This window comes from Perca fluviatilis, chromosome 3 (genome assembly GCF_010015445.1).
Source record: "Perca fluviatilis chromosome 3, GENO_Pfluv_1.0, whole genome shotgun sequence".
In the NCBI taxonomy this organism is placed as follows: Eukaryota; Metazoa; Chordata; class Actinopteri; order Perciformes; family Percidae; genus Perca; species Perca fluviatilis.
Genome location: NC_053114.1, coordinates 44,585,828 through 44,603,277, shown reverse-complemented (window position 1 = coordinate 44,603,277; position 17,450 = coordinate 44,585,828). Strand labels below are relative to the sequence as shown.

At 42.1% G+C, this 17,450-nt stretch overlaps 1 protein-coding gene and 6 non-coding genes across 7 annotated transcripts in view; 1 reads left to right on the top strand and 6 right to left on the bottom strand.

Moving 5' to 3' along the window:
* LOC120556176 (nuclear receptor ROR-alpha A-like) overlaps positions 1-17,450 on the top strand; it is a 117,508-nt gene that overhangs the window by 47,653 nt on the left and 52,405 nt on the right. The window lies entirely within an intron of this gene.
* On the bottom strand, positions 7,568-7,640 carry trnav-uac. Its single transcript has one exon. It is a non-coding gene; the product is annotated as a tRNA-Val (tRNA).
* Positions 7,873-7,961, bottom strand: trnav-uac. The gene has a single exon. It is a non-coding gene; the product is annotated as a tRNA-Val (tRNA).
* On the bottom strand, positions 10,242-10,314 carry trnav-uac. Its single transcript has one exon. It is a non-coding gene; the product is annotated as a tRNA-Val (tRNA).
* Positions 11,380-11,452, bottom strand: trnav-uac. Its single transcript has one exon. It is a non-coding gene; the product is annotated as a tRNA-Val (tRNA).
* On the bottom strand, positions 12,951-13,023 carry trnav-uac. Its single transcript has one exon. It is a non-coding gene; the product is annotated as a tRNA-Val (tRNA).
* Positions 14,455-14,527, bottom strand: trnav-uac. The gene has a single exon. It is a non-coding gene; the product is annotated as a tRNA-Val (tRNA).

Below are 17,450 nucleotides of genomic sequence, written 5' to 3'. Positions count from 1 at the left end.
AGTAGATCTTTTTTAAATCCATACGTATTCAGTCGGTCCGCTATTGTCTGTCGGACTTTTTTTTCCCGTTTGATAACAGCCATATTTCCCTTTTTGCATATTATATGTTTCACCTCCTCGTAATTTTCCATTAGAAGTTGCTGCTCAGCGGGTGAAACGTGCTGCACACGTATTTCCATTTCTGCATCAGTAAATCTGTGATCGATACCGTGGTCTATTTAAGAAATCCGTGAACGTGCACTTATCCCAGCTATCTACTCCTGGCTTGACATAGCTTCACCTACTGATCCTGGCTCGGCAAACGTGCAACCGATTGAGACGCGATGAGTGGATCACACTAAGTCAAGCTGCACTTTTTCATTTAAACTGGATTTCTTTATTCTACTTTTGTGAAATAGGCCCGTTTTATTTTGTATTGTTGTTTTCTTCTTTGACGTATCTTGTTTTACTTCCTGCCTTGTGTATTTTCCCGCCTTTGTGATTGTCTGTCTCCGCCTGAGTGTGTCTCACCTGTTCATCATGTCACCTGTCCCTCGTTAGTGCCCTTGTTAGCTTGTGTATGCAGTCGCTGTCCTTTCTTTGTCTGTTTTGCGATCGTTGTCATTAAATGCGTCTCTCCCTGAGTAGTTTTGTTCCTATGCTACGTTTCTAGGTGGCCGGCTATTTTCATAAACGGACATTTCAACCTCTCCGTTTTCAAAAATAACATCGTGCACAGCTGTCAGTTTTCAGAAAAGTGTTCGTTTACACGTACCAGTGTATATATATATGGCGTTAATGCAGTGAAGAGCACGCCAGACCTGTAGGGGGCAGCGTAACGAGAAGCTCAAGCCCATGTTAGCCAATCAGAATCCTAAAAATAGCAACAACAGCAACCAATCACTTCCTCTTTCTCTCTCTCGGCTGCCTAAACCTCCGTTTGTTTCAGTTTACGTGCAAACGTGCAAACGATGATCTCAAAAATCTCCACTCTGGCCGGAGTTTTTAGAAAGACTCGGTTTCAGAGGAGAATTCTCCGTTTGCGTGTAAACGAAGGACACAAACGAAGGGAAATTTCTCCGTTTGTAAAAATAACCATGTACGTGTAAACAGGGTCCTAGTGTTTGGGGATTTTCCTTATGCCCGTTTTCTACCTGCTTCCTTTCAGGACACTTTTTATTGTAGCCAGTTTAATATAATAAAGCTTTGAGACCTTACGCTGCCTCCTCGTCTCAACTCTCTGCGTTGTTGGGTCCAAGCTTGCTGAAATCCTGAGATTTATCACGTTAAAACAATTTCACAGGTTTCACATTTGATACATTTATATATGAGTTTTCTCTTCGCATTCAGGGGAATATTTCTCAAGTTGGTTTTCAGAACCGGCAGATAATTAATATTGTAATTTACGCAACTGACTTCAATCAGTCGATGAATCACCCTTCTGGTGCTGCATTTATCGGTTACATTTTAGATAGAATAGTGAATTTTCTCACTCTCATAAGTCTCACAAATAGTTACACAAATTGGTGCACTGTGTGGATGAGTATGCCATTCATGAACTGAAGCAAACAAACTAACAATCATGAGTTTTCAGACAGATAAACACACACACACACACACACACACACACACACACAGCAGCACTGAAGCTGCAGCTCATCACCAACACGCATTCTGTTCCCAGCAGATGTCAGTGTTACATAATGACTCTCTGATGTAACACACACAGACACACACACATGCACACACAGACATACACACAGACACACACGCACACACACACACGCACACAAACCACACACACACACACACACACACACACACACACAGAATTGCACACACACGCGCACACACCCAGATACACACACAGGTGCACACACGCACACAGAGATGCACACACTCACACACAGATGCACACATACACACAGAAATGCACATACAGATGCACACACACAGATACGCACATACAGATGCACACACACACACACAGATATGCATGCACACACAGTTGCGCACACACACACACACACACACACACACACACAGACAGACACGTACACACACAGACACACACACAGACACTGAGCATGTGGAAACTCGGACAGTAACGATTTTTACCACAAATGCAGTCAGAAATTTAAGGTGGTCAAATTTACAATTTGATGATGAATTAACTATTTGGTTCGTTGTTATCTTTGAATCACAGTGGATGTAATTGATATATTCTGACACTGATGAAGCTGAATACATAACTGGAAGAAATGTTCCGACAGCAGTCTTACATTCTGACTAAGTTATATACTTAAAACTGAGTTTTAAATGGAAATTTCAGTATTTTTCAACATGCATTAGTGTAAGTGACTGATGGGACCAAAAATCTTTGAAATTGGTCCAGTATTGAGCGAGAACGCTGTAAAAGGCAGTCGTGAACCATGCTGCAATGTAAACCTATATAGGACAAATGTTCAGCGTCAGCATCCACTTAAAGTTCTGTTGTTGCCGCTGACAGACTCAGATTATTATATACACTTATTATAATTATAACAGTCTGACAACATTATGGAAAGGATCCCTACAGAGATAGACCTTTTAGTTAAAGAGTAAGATCCTTTTAGTTTAACACGAAACAGCCCCAAAATCACCATCACCAAACTCCACCAGACTCCATGTAAATAATCAGGACTTTTAGCATGTATAGAGCCAGCATATCTCCACCAGACTCCATGTAAATAATCAGGACTTTTAGCGTGTATAGAGCCAGCATATCTCCACCAGACTCCATGAAAATAATCAGGACTTTTAGCGTGTATAGAGCCAGCATATTTCCACCAGACTCCATGTAAATAATCAGGACTTTTAGCGTGTATAGAGCCAGCATATCTCCACCAGACTCCATGTAAATAATCAGGACTTTTAGCGTGTATAGAGCCAGCATATCTCCACCAGACTCCATGTAAATAATCAGGACTTTTAGCGTGTATAGAGCCAGCATATCTCCACCAGACTCCATGTAAATAATCAGGACTTTTAGCGTGTATAGAGCCAGCATATCTCCACCAGACTCCATGTAAATAATCAGGACTTTTAGCGTGTATAGAGCCAGCATATCTCCACCAGACTCCATGTAAATAATCAGGACTTTTAGCGTGTATAGAGCCAGCATATCTCCACATGTAAATGGGTGAATTAAGGGTTTATTTCAACCAAACCAGAGTGGTGATTGTTGGAACAGTGGAAAGATGAACAAAGACGGCTTTTGGTAGTTTTATTTTGTGTCTGTCCACTTTGAATTAAGTATGTTTTACAATGATAAAATTACAGGTTTTTTTAAATGGAGTCTGGTGGGTTTATCCAATAGAGATGCCTTTTAATGTTATATTGCAGCTTGTTTCTCGCTAAATGTTGGACCACTTTCAAAGACTGTTGTTCTCATCAGTCACTCACAAACAAAGTTCCCCATTGAAGCCCAGGTCGGAATAGCCTTCAGGTCTCTGAAGGTGAAAGTGTTTCTGATCAGCAGGTCACTGAGAGAAACTGAACAACAACCCGTTTCTCCGTGAGTCATACTCTCCCCTTGTGAAACGTTGCGGTGTCAGAAAATATTTCGATTTGAAAGATAAGACTTTGGGAACAACGTGGCCTGTTTGATGAGGATGTGACCTTCTGCACGCAGGTGACGTGCACATTCAGCTGATTGAATTCCTGATATGACATTAATGAGAGCTGCCTCTCTGTCGCTCCCTCTGCACTTTGGGTTAGCAGCAAAATAACCAGTCCAACGCCCAGTCAGGTGTTTATTGGTTTCTAGTTTCTTTTCACAGCGAGTAAAGTTATTCTGTCAGTTGGTTACCGTTCACTTAAAGTGTGCGTGAGCCATACACAGCCAAATATATGACTCCAATATTTAAATGGACTGTTTTTATTTAGCGCTTTTCTAGTCTTAACGACTACTCAAAGCGCTTTAACATAGTACAGGAACCATTCACCATTCACACCGATTCATACACTGCAATATGTAATACTGACAGCTAGTGTTTAAAATAGATACTGCAGTCCAAATTAAAAATATTGGACAGAGTCGTCTCCCGCTGGCCCCTCCTCCCCAGACTCAAAGTTGTTGGAGGTTGCCAGGTTGAGACCGCAGCGAAACAATGTTGCTAGACGCTTGTCTTACATAGCCAGACACAACCGGGTCACTTTTTGAAATAGTCATAGTTACTTTGATTTATTGATTTGTGTACACGTCACGATTTTTTAAAGTGTACAGGTTGCGATTTTCGAACCTGCTCTGGGGGACACAACAACGGGGAAACAAAGTGCCACATGCCGGCCACAACAACAGGACGGACCGCCACATGTGGGACGCGATCCCCGGGGCGCAGGGGCACACAACAACGGGGAAACGAAACGCCACAACAACGGAACGGTTGTGGATAGGAAAAGAAGAGCGGGGAAAGGAACCATCACACGTGGGACACGCGTCCCACGTGTGACACAGGGACACAGATACGTGGGACACAGATATCTCCGTTGATCCCGTTCAGCGGTCTTTAAAGGGGTAAAGTCATAGACAAGTGAGAGGACGGCTGGAGCGGTCACTCTCTGTGTCAAATACGGCCACAGATAGGATTACATTGTTGTTAGTAGTTGAAAGCACCCATGCATTGTAGACACCAAGCAGCCTAATAGTAATTGTGTTGTTGTGTTTGTACGTTTTATGGATGTATGATGTTGAAACAAGGGGGCAGAAATACAACTGAGGGTGTCATGCGCCGGGGAATTTGAGGACCCAAAAGCAGAGATCAGGCAGGAGAAGATTGAGCTCAAGGATTTATTTACAACAAAAAGGCAGAGTTCCAACAAACAAAGGGGACCCAAAAAGCAGTAGGCAACACCAGGTGTCCAAAGGAAGCAGGCAAAAAAGCACCAAAAGACTGCAGGGAAGATTACTAACAGGCACACTGACAGGACTCAAAACGATGTGACAAGAGACAAAGGGAACACAGGGGCCAAATAAACTAGGTAACGAGCAAATACAGGACAGGTGACACCAGGGCAGGGGAACAGGTGGAGCACATTAGACAATCACACAGGCGGGAAAACACAGGAAGCAGAACTAGACATGACAAGACAGGAAACAGACTATCAAAATTAAACAGGAAACAGAAATATACACAATCCACAGAATAATACACAGTGAAAACAGGAGAACAGAAAATACCCAATCACAACAATACATATACAAAACAGCAACAGAAATATGAACAACTCCAACAGAAATGTCCATAACCAAAACAGAGGGGGCAAAGCCGGGTACGCTTCCATGGCTGTACTACAGCTGTAGCGCGCTGGGTTTGCGGTTTCCATTTCAATATTTAAATTCTAAATCACCCTAAGCATTGTTTTCTGCATTATATGTTCTGTAAAAAAGATTTGCATACCTGAAATGTCTGTGAAAGGCTAACCGGAAAATCAGCCTAGTGTGTATATATATATATGTACATATTTATTGCCTTGCATTTGCCACAAGTAATTTAAATACTGCATGCTGTGTGACAAAAAAACAAAAAACAAAAACAAGACAAATTGAATCACGCACAGATAAGTACACAGTTGGAGAATCTTCAGTCCTTCAGCATCTCTTCTGTCTGCACAGAAGAACAGACGTTAGTGCAGAGATAACACACATAAACACACACTGCACTGTCACAGAGCTGTGTTTACCCCTGAGGCCTCTGATCACACACTCACACTCACACAGACACAGTTCTTGTCATGCACCTCCAACATGTCACTTATCAGGACACAAGTAAAGCAGCTTTGTTTTCATATCCGCTACACTGCAGTACATATTCTTGAGATCTTCCTGAGACCAGAGATGTAGCATGATGTTTCGTGTACTCAGGAATTTGACGTATACACTCCTCCTAGCTTCAAAAGTGGCCAGTGGCCAGAGATACGTATCAGTGCACATCTTCCAGAAAACAAAACGCTGCAGTCTTTAATGTAATCTGTGGTGTAGACTGTGCATGTGAGACTTTTGCTGCCTGATTTCAGAGTTTAGGGCAGCACCTGTATGCAGTGAAAAAAACTGAATTACATTACGCCTGGAGTGCTGTCTGAAGGACAAACTGCCTTAACGTCCGTTATCTACCGGACCGAATAGAAACGTGGATTTCGGTGCCTTATTTTGGTGCCACTTAAATGCCTGCGCTTCTCTCTGATGCTCCGAAAACAGACGTTAGAGGGAACTGAAACATCGGTGCACGGGACGCTAGTTACGGTAACACTACACTCGACAGCAGGTAACATTAGCCTACCATTAGCTAGCAGCTTAAGTAAACACGGTTAAAATGCTGACAGCTTAAAAGTTTGTCTGTATTTTACTGGAGAGGATTCTAAAACAACACAGATGTTGCGTTCACTTGAAATTTGCCTCGCCAGCCTGGTGCTGCATTCAAAGTTGTTGTAAAATACCCTTTTCCCATCCAGTGGTTGTTTTTGTCGTTTAACAGGAATTTAATGGTGAAATAAGTTATTGTTATTACATTTTTAATAAATCATTTAATTTTGAATCGACTGTTGTTATGGGCTCCTTTTTTGAAATATGAAATGTTAGAAATATGTTAGAAGGAGACAATACTGGCACTCACATCTCCAGTTGGGTAAGTGTTTATCAGTAGTGGAGGAAGATTCTTTACTTCACTAGGCTACTGCAAATCAGAAATACTCAAAATGCCCCTCTGAGTGTTATCCTGCATGCATTATATTGTTATTACTGAAACTTAATTTACAACAAACGTTATAAAAGCAGTTTTTTAACTGAGAATTTCTATGTTAATGGACTTCACAGTTGACATGATCCATAATAAGACATAGCTCAGATTCATCTGGTGATTGAACCCAATCACCAGTTCTGGAGCTTCTGCATGTACAGCAGATATGATGACCACTACACTACGTAACCTCTGTGATTTAGTTATCTTTAACATAATCGGCTATTAAATGTGATCTGAAACATACTGTAAAAATAATGGATGGATTTCCGGTTCTGAAAAGTGAAACCAATGTAATAGTGAAAGAACTGAAGAAGTTTTTCAGATAGGAAACAAAATGTCTTTGGAGCACCTGAACCAAGTCTTCACTTCTGAATAAACAGATATTTAACCTCTATGGGTTCTTTGTCAAGATGATCGTTACTTCCATGGCTAGCGCTTCTGGCTGTTGTAACGACACTCGTTATGGATCCAAGGCCAAGTCTGAACGACCATCAACCATTCTCACACAAAACCCCATTCAACGACCCCACAAAGGTTAAATAGCTGGGTTTCCCTGTCGTTAAGTCAGAACTAAAGACATCTTTAAGATTAGAGACAAAGCTCCTTTAGAGCACCTTTAAGAAAGTCTAGTTTCCTTTAAGTGTAATATTTCACTAGATAACTATGACCTGGTTGACCGAGAACCTTTAAGGACGTAATTGAGGGGCTTTTATTTGATTGTCGTTCACTCCTCTTTGATGACTATTCAACTGATGCCTGCCAGGTGGTAACAGGACAGAGTTCTTACTTCAAACCATAAGAACAAAGTCTGGTTCCACTGGGGATTGAACCCAGGACCTTCTGCGTGTAAAGCAGACGTGATGACCACTACACTATGAAACCTCTGTGATATAGTTATCTGTCGTTAAATCAGAACTAAATACATCTTTCAGATTAGAGACAAAACATCTTTGGAGCACCTTTAAAGCATGTCTAGTTTCCTTTAAGTGTAATCTTTCGCTGGATAACTATGACCTGGTTGATCGACAACTTCCAAATACGTAATTGCAGGCTTTTATTTGATTGTCACTCAATCTCCTTTTGATGACAGAGTTCTTACTTCAAACAACAAGTCTGGTTTCACTGGGGATTGAACCCAGGACGTCTGCGTGTAAAGCAGACGTGATGACCACTACTACGTGATGACCACTACACTATGAAACCTCTGTGATGTAGTTATCTGTCGCTAAATCAGAACTAAAGACATCTTTCAGATTAGAGACAAAATGTCTTTAGAGTATCTTTAGAGAACGTCCAGTTTCCTTTAAGTTTAACCTTTCGCTGGACAACTACGACCTGGTTGACTGTGAACCTTCAAAGGCATAAATGGGGGCTTTTATTCTATTTTTGATCAATCACTTTTGATGACTTTTCAAATGGTTCTTGCCAGATGGTAACACGACAGAGTTCTTACTTCAAACCATAAGTCTGGTTCCACTGGGGATTGAACCCAGGATTGTAAAGCAGACGTGATGACCACTACACTATGTAACCTCTGTGACATGGTTATCGTTAACATAATCGGCACATAAATGTGATCTGAACCATACTGTAGAAATAATGGATGGAGTTCCGGTTGTGAAAAGTGAAACCAATGCAAAAGTGAAAGAACTGAAGAAGTCTTTCAGATAGGAGACAAAACGTCTTTGGAGCACCTTTAACCAAGTCTTCAGTTCTGAATAAACAGATATTTAACCTCTATGGGTTATTTGTCAAGATGATCGCTATGGCTTACATGGCTAGCGCTCCTGGCTGTTGTAACAACACTCGTTATGGTTCTTGGCAACGCTCAAGGCCAAATCTGACTGGCCATCAACCGTTGAAGGACTCCGGGGAGTAAACGCCCCAGACCTAGGTTAGTAACAAGCCTTTCTGGGACAGGATGCATACAAAAGGAAACAGGTGAAAACAGAGATGAGAGAGCAGCTCAGTGTGTCATAGGAAGGAAGGATTTCCCCGGCAGTCTAGAATTATAATAGCATAACTAAGAGAGGCAGGTTAGCTTAGAGAAACCACAAAGGTTAAATAGCTGGGTTTCCCTGACGTTGAGTCAGAACTAAAGACGTCTTTCAGATTAGAGACAAAACGTCTTTAGAGCACCTTTAAAGAAAGTTCAGTTTCCTTTAAGCTTAACCTTTCGCTGGATAACTATGACCTGGGGCCTCATTTATAAAACCTGTTACGCAAGAAAAAGTTGCGTGAAGCAGGGTGAAATTTTTCGTCGCAACATTCCTCGCAATAGTCGGGATTTATAAAGAATTTCCATGCGTAAAAATGTTCCCAGTTTTCCGCAAACTTTTGACCACACGTGTGATCGTGCGTAATGGTCCCAAGGTTTTATTGACTGCGTTTTAGTGAACTCCGATGGTATGCCCGTTTTCCGAACCTAACCCAGTTTTTGTTTTCTCCTGAACCCAACAATCCTGTTCTTGCTAAACCGACCCAGAGACGGGCGCCCGGTGGCGGGCTGCCAGCAACGGGGAGAGGCAGGGGCTCCTCCCACACCGTGCAGCGGAGGAAATGCGCTTTTCCTCCGCTGCTCTCCCCTGCCTCTCCCCGGGAAATGCGTTGTTTGTTTGATGTGTATCTGTGTGTGTGTGTGTGTGTGTGTGTGTGTGTGTGTGTGTGTGTGTGTGTGTGTGTGTGTGTGTGTGTGTCTGTGTGTCTTTATGTGGTCGTGTCTGATTGTAGGTGTCTGTTTGTGGGAATGTTGTCTTTCTGCACCTGCTATTCCCAAACAGTTATCATACAAGTTACCAAATAGAAAAAGACATAAATGGGGGCTTTTATTTGATTTTCGATCAATCACTTTTGATAACTTTTCAACTGACGCCTGCCAGGTGGTAACAGGACATAGTTCGTACTTCAAACAGTTTCCTCTAAGTTTAACCTTTCGCTGGATAACTACGACCTGGTTGACTAAGAACCTTCAATGACATAATTGCGGGATTTTTGATGACTTTTCAACTGACACTTGCCAGGTGGTAACAGGCCAGAGTTCTTACTTCAAACTATAAGACCGAAGTCTGGATCCACTGGGGATTGAACCCAGGACCTTCTGCGTGTAAAGCAGACGTGATGACCATTAAAATTATAACCATTATAAACGGTAGAGAAACCCAGACCATCAACCATTCTCACACAAAACCCCATTCAGCGACCCCACAAAGATTAAATAGCTGGGTTTCCCTGTCGTTAAGTCAGAACTAAAGACGTCTTTCAGATTAGAGACAAAACGTCTTCAGAGCACCTTTAAAGAAAGTCTAGTTTCCTTTAAGTGTAATCTTTCGCTAGATAACTATGACCTGGTTGACCGAGAACCTTTAAGGACGTAATTGGGGGCTTTTATTTGATTGTTGATCAATCCCTTTTAATGACTTTCAAATGACACTTGCCACGTGGTAACAGGACATAGTTCTGACTTTAAACCATAAGACCAAAGTCTGGTTCCACTGGGGATTGAACCCAGGACCTTCTGCGTGTAAAGCAGACGTGATGACCACTACACTATGAAACCTCTGTGATGTAGTTATCTGTCGCTAAATAAGAACTAAAGACATCTTTCAGATTAGGGACAAAACATCTTTAGCGCACCTTTAAGGATGTCCAGTTTCCTTTAAGTTTAACATTTGGCTGGCTAACTATGACCTGGTTGACTGAGAACCTTCAATGACATAATTGCGGGCTTTTATTTGATTGTCAATCAATCCCTTTTGATGACTTTTCAACTGACACTTGCCAGGTGGTAACAGGACATAGTTCTTACTTCAAACCATAAGACCGAAGTCTGGTTCCACTGGGGATTGAATCCAGGACCTTCTGCATGTAAAGGAGACGTGATGACTGCTACACTATGGAACCTCTGTGAGTGAGAGAACTGAAGAAGTTTTTCAGATAGGAGACGAAACGTCTTTCGAGCAGCTTTAACCAAGTCTTCAATCCTGAAGACGCCCAAGGCCAAGTCTGAACGACCATCAACCATTCAACGATCCACAAAGGTTAAATAGCTGGGTTTCCCTGTCGTTAAGTCAGAACTAAAGACGTCTTTCAGGTTTAAAGTATGTGCAGTTTCCTTTAAGTGTAATCTTTACAAAATGTCTTTGGAGCACCTTTCACCAAGTCTTCAGTTCTGAATAAACAGTAGAGAAACCCAGATATTTAACCTCTATGGGTTCTTTGTCAAGATGTTCGTTACTTCCATGGCTACCTCTTCTGACTGTTGTAACGACACTCGTTATGGATCCAAGGCCAAGTCTGAACGACCATCAACCATTCTCACACAAAACCCCATTAAACGACCCCACAAAGGTTAAATAGCTGGGTTTCTCTGTCGTTAAGTCAGAACTAAAGACATCTTTAAGATTAGAGACAAAGCTTCTTTAGAGCACCTTTAAGAAAGTCTAGTTTCCTTAAAGTGTAATCTTTCACTGGATAACTATGATGTGGTTGACTGAAAACCTCCAAGGTCATAATTGCAGGTTTTCAGTTGATTGTCATTCACTCCTCTTTGATGACTATTCAACTGATGCCTGCCAGGTGGTAACAGGACAGAGTTCTTACTTCAAACCATAAGAACAAAGTCTGGTTCCACTGGGGATTGAACCCAGGACCTTCTGCGTGTAAAGCAGACGTGATAACCACTACACTATGGAACCTCTGTGCTACAGTTGTCTTTGACATAATCAGCACATAAATGTGATCTGAACCATAGACTGTAGAAATAATAGATGGAGCTCCGGTTCTGAAAAATGAAACCATGCAAAAGTGAAAGACCTGAAGAAGTCTTTCAGAATCCACGGCTAGCTTTCCTGGCTATTGTAACGACACTGGTTATGGATCCAAGGTCAAGTCTGAACAACCATCAACTATTCTCACACAAAACACCATTCAACAATCCCACAAAGGTTAAATAGCTGGGTTTCCCGTTTGTTAAGTCAGAACTAAAGACGGCTTTCAGATTAGAGACAAAACATCTTTAGCGCACCTTTAAGAAAGTCCAGTTTCCTTTAAGTTTAACATTTGGCTGGATAACTACGACCTGGTTGACTGTGAACCTTCAAAGACATAAATGGGGGCTTTTATTTGATTTTCGATCAATCACTTTTGATAACTTTTCAACTGACGCCTGCCAGGTGGTAACAGGACATAGTTTGTACTTCAAACAGTTTCCTCTAAGTTTAACCTTTTGCTGGATAACTACAACCTGGTTGACTGAGAACCTTCAATGACATAATTGCGGGATTTTTGATGACTTTTCAACTGACACTTGCCAGGTGGTAACAGGACAGAGTTCTTACTTCAAACTATAAGACCAAAGTCTGGATCCACTGGGGATTGAACCCAGCACCGTCTGCGTGTAAAGCAGACGTGATGACCATTAAAATTATAACCATTATAAACGGTAGAGAAACCCAGACCTTCAACCATTCTCACACAAAACCCCATTCAGCGACCCCACAAAGATTAAATAGCTGGGTTTCCCTGTCGTTAAGTCAGAACTAAAGACGTCTTTCAGATTAGAGACAAAACGTCTTCAGAGCACCTTTAAAGAAAGTCTAGTTTCCTTTAAGTGTAATCTTTCGCTAGATAACTACGACCTGGTTGACCGAGAACCTTTAAGGACGTAATTGGGGGCTTTTATTTGATTGTCGATCAATCCCTTTTAATGACTTTCAAATGACACTTGCCACGTGGTAACAGGCCAGAGTTCTTACTTCAAACTATAAGACCGAAGTCTGGATCCACTGGGGATTGAACCCAGGACCTTCTGCGTGTAAAGCAGACGTGATGACCATTAAAATTATAACCATTATAAACGGTAGAGAAACCCAGACCATCACCTATTCTCACACAAAACCCCATTCAGCGACCCCACAAAGATTAAATAGCTGGGTTTTCCTGTCGTTAAGTCAGAACTAAAGACGTCTTTCAGATTAGAGACAAAACGTCTTCAGAGCACCTTTAAAGAAAGTCTAGTTTCCTTTAAGTGTAATCTTTCGCTAGATAACTATGACCTGGTTGACCGAGAACCTTTAAGGACGTAATTGGGGGCTTTTATTTGATTGTCGATCAATCCCTTTTAATGACTTTCAAATGACACTTGCCACGTGGTAACAGGACATAGTTCTGACTTTAAACCATAAGACCAAAGTCTGGTTCCACTGGGGATTGAACCCAGGACCTTCTGCGTGTAAAGCAGACGTGATGACCACTACACTATGAAACCTCTGTGATGTAGTTATCTGTCGCTAAATAAGAACTAAAGACATCTTTCAGATTAGGGACAAAACATCTTTAGCGCACCTTTAAGGATGTCCAGTTTCCTTTAAGTTTAACATTTGGCTGGCTAACTATGACCTGGTTGACTGAGAACCTTCAATGACATAATTGCGGGCTTTTATTTGATTGTCAATCAATCCCTTTTGATGACTTTTCAACTGACACTTGCCAGGTGGTAACAGGACAGAGTTCTTACTTCAAACCATAAGACCGAAGTCTGGTTCCACTGGGGATTGAATCCAGGACCTTCTGCATGTAAAGGAGACGTGATGACTGCTACACTATGGAACCTCTGTGAGTGAGAGAACTGAAGAAGTTTTTCAGATAGGAGACGAAACGTCTTTCGAGCAGCTTTAACCAAGTCTTCAATCCTGAGTAAATGGTAGAGAAACCCAGCTAATTAACCTCTGCGGGTTCTTTGTCAGGATGATCGCTATGGCTTCTTTCGCTAGCGCTCCTGGCTGTTATGACGACACTCGTTATGGTTCTTGAAGACGCCCAAGGCCAAGTCTGAACGACCATCAACCATTCTCACACAAAACACCATTCAACGATCCACAAAGGTTAAATAGCTGGTCGTTAAGTCAGAACTAAAGACGTCTTTCAGGTTTAAAGTACGTGCAGTTTCCTTTAAGTGTAATCTTTACAAAATGTCTTTGGAGCACCTTTGACCAAGTCTTCAGTTCTGAATCAAATTCCTTTAAGTTTAACCTTCCCTGGATAACTATGACCTGGTTGACTGGTTGACTTCAAAGACATTTTATTTGATTGTCAATCAATTCCTTTTGATGACCTTTCAACTGACACATAAATATGATCTGAACCATAGACAGTAGAAATAATGAATGGTTCTCCGGTTCTGAAAAGTGAAACCAATGGAGAGAAAATGTCTTCAGTTCTGAATAAACTGTAGAGAAACCCAGCTATTTAACCTCTGTGGGTTCTTGGTCAAGATGATCGCTACGGCTTCCATGGAAAGCGCTCCTAGAATTATAGTTTGCTCATCCTATGTAAAATATGCAGCTCTGGAAGATGTTTGTGATTGGTCATGCTGTGCAAACACCGCCTCTTTTATGTTAAAGCGTGCGTCGCTGGATTGGGAAACCCTGGGTTGATGGAACTAGTTGTTAACCACCGTCATTATACAGCTTTTGCAGGATCGCGGTTGTTAGGTTAGGTGAAGCTGGGTAACTGAAATAAATCCAGGGCATGTTGATCTCGATCGGTAGTACAGGCCTCTGGATGATTGAGCACCTTCAAAGACATAATTGCGGGCTTTTATTTGTTTGTCGTTCAATCCCTTATGATGACTTTTCAGCTGACGCTTGCCAGGTGGTAACCGGACAGAGTTCTTACTTCAAATCATAAGAGCAAAGTCTGGTTCCACTGGGGATTGAACCCAGGACCTTCTGCGTGTAAAGCAGACGTGATGACCACTACACTATGGAACCTCTGTGATATGATTAGCTTTAACATAATCGGCACATAAATGTGATCTGAACCATAGACATAGACTCTATGACATGTTTATTTCTAAGACATTAATGTGGTTTTGATCACAGTTTTAATTGAATAAGGTATTGCTGTTGTACTGTCATTGTTGTTGTTTTATCCTGTCATGCCATAATTATTACAAATTAAAGTTTTTCAGTTACAGCTTGGTTAAACGTTTGGTCAAGATTTTCCTTCCATTATCATAGAAACAAGCCTTCTGTGACAGCAATTAGTCTATCAATCATCCAGACTGGATTGCAATTCACAATCTTACTTTAACCAGACCTGCATCTTAAACCACTCATGTGTACAATGTGTACATGTTACACTTAACTCTGTATATTATCACAATGTACTGTACCGTTCTTCATTTGAAAGCTTTCTGCTCGTGTCTGTGGGAGCAGCTTTGAAAAGGCTCATCCATCGGGTCCATATGGGGCCCCCGAGGGCGAGAAAGCTATGGTATGTGTGTTTGTGTGTGTGTGTGTGTGTGTGTGTGTGTGTGTGTGTGTGTGTGTGTGTGTGGGGGGGCACAGAAGGCTGAGCAGCATGTTTCTCCCTCAGTATGGAGTCCAACTGGAGCACCAAGACGCTCAAATTACCTGTTTAATTTATTTAATAAGCATGGGAGGGGATGGTGTGTGTGTGTGTGTGTTATATTCCTGTTAAGAAATAAGTCTGTTGATATTTCATATTTTTCTTAGGGCTGTCAAAATGAACGTGATAAGTGAAACACAAATTCAGTTTAACGGCACTAATTATTTGGACACACGATTTAACGCAAGCGCGTGATTTGGTCCCTGGCGCCGATACGTAGTATGGGAGATGTAGAAGTGATGCAGCACGATTTCTCTCTTTTTTCGGGCCTGCAGATAGTACACTCCCCAGTTAAAAGCCAGAGTGGGATTTTTGTGACCACAGACAGACGCCTCTGCACCGGTGTGTGACAGCTGTTGATGGTGTCTTGGTGGTACTTCCCTGCCTCACATACCTGAATAACAGGGTACACAACAGCAGCAGCAGTGTGTCAGTTATGTTTGGCTGCTGGAGATAAGCTGCTGCTCTTTCATGTGTCGCTGCGTGAGGTGGAAGAGAACGTTACTGCGGTTAGACAGGAAACTACTACCAGGAGTCCTGTCTGTGTGTGTGTGTGTGTGTGTGTGTGTGTGTGTGTGTGTGTGTGTGTGTGTGTGTGTGTGTGTGTGTGTGTGTGTGTGTGTGTGTGTGGTTTGAGGAAGGGGCACAGAAGGCTGTTTGTTTGTTTGTGCACTAACAGGCAAATTCACAGAAGGATTGTGTGGCTTTTGTGGCAGTTAAACCTGCACAAATAAGACAAAATAAACCGTGTAATCCTCAAAGCACCCACAAAGGGTAACACGCCTTATCTTTTTTTGTTTAATTCGTACAAAAATAGAAGTTTTAAAACGACACAGGATTACACGCCTTTGGGACAGAGCCAGGCTAGCTGTTTCCCCCTTTTGCAGTCTTTGTGCTAAGCTAAGCTAAACCCGCTGCTGGCTGGCAAGATAGACTTGATATTGAAATATTCATATTTTTGTGTAGATTGACTTATCGTTGACTGAACAAATAAATGATTACTTAATCTGGAGTTGCAGCCTTAATGCTCAGTTCTTTCTGCTGTTTTACTGCTCAGTGTCGGTGGGTAAAATGGAGAAAAGCTGTACCGAATAGTATGAATCATGCATCCTCTGATGTTACCTAAGATGTTTTCTCTTTCTGTTGTGGTTTTATTTTAACTTCTAACCTGTGTGCGCAGCAATGTGACTCACTTCATCTTGTCATTTCAAAACGAGAAGTCACCAAAAGTTCACTCACATCTTTCCGTATCATCCTTAAAATCAGATTTTTTTATCCACACGTCTTCAGTTGATTTGAAGCTGCGGCGAGCGAGAGGGAGGGTGGCTTCTTCTTTTGCTTTTTGTTATGAGCTCCCCGATGAGCGCAGATGAAATGACTTTGGCGGCTGCTGCTAATGCGCTATAATTGGTACGAGGAGCGACTCGCTCTGAACAATTATAACACACAGGAGCTGTAATCTCCGCTGAGACTCGGAGCGAGACGGATTCTCGCCGTCTTTGGAGTCAGCCTGCTGAGTTTGATGTCTTTAAAACAGTTTCAGACACATGGCTGTGTTGGAAACCGTTCCCTATCACAGAAATAGTGCACTGTATAGTTCCACTATAAAATACCCACAATGCACAGCTAATTTGAGTGTACATACAATGCACCCTACATTTTATTCCCATATCCCACAATGCAATGCAGTGTCGTGTTTTCCCGGAGGAGTAGAAGAAGCAGAAGAACCCGCGAAAATTGAAAAGGAAACATGGAGCGGGCTTTCATTTCTAAACACTGGAAATGGAACATGCAACATATATAATATATAATAACATTTTTATTTACCTTTTGTAATGCATGGTTTGGTTACTACACGCCTACAAATCAGCTAAGAAGCCCTATTATAGTTTCTAATGGTTGCACAGTCTTAATGGCAATAGCACCTCAATCGCCCCCTCACACCCCAATCCGCCCACAGCCCTATGTTTCCACAGCCCTATGTTCCCACACCGCCTGGCCTAATGGTCCCACAGCCCAATGGTCCCACAGCCCAATGGTCCCACAGCCCTATGGTCCCACAGCCCTATGGTCCCACAGCCTAATGGTCCCACAGCCTAATGGTCCCACAGCCCTATGGTCCCACAGCCCAATGGTCCCACAGCCCTATGTTCCCACAGCCCTATGTTCCCACAGCCTAATGGTCCCACAGCCTAATGGTCCCACAGCCCTATGGTCCCACAGCCTAATGGTCCCACAGCCCTATGTTCCCACATTTCTATGATTTTTCTTAAAATTAGGCCC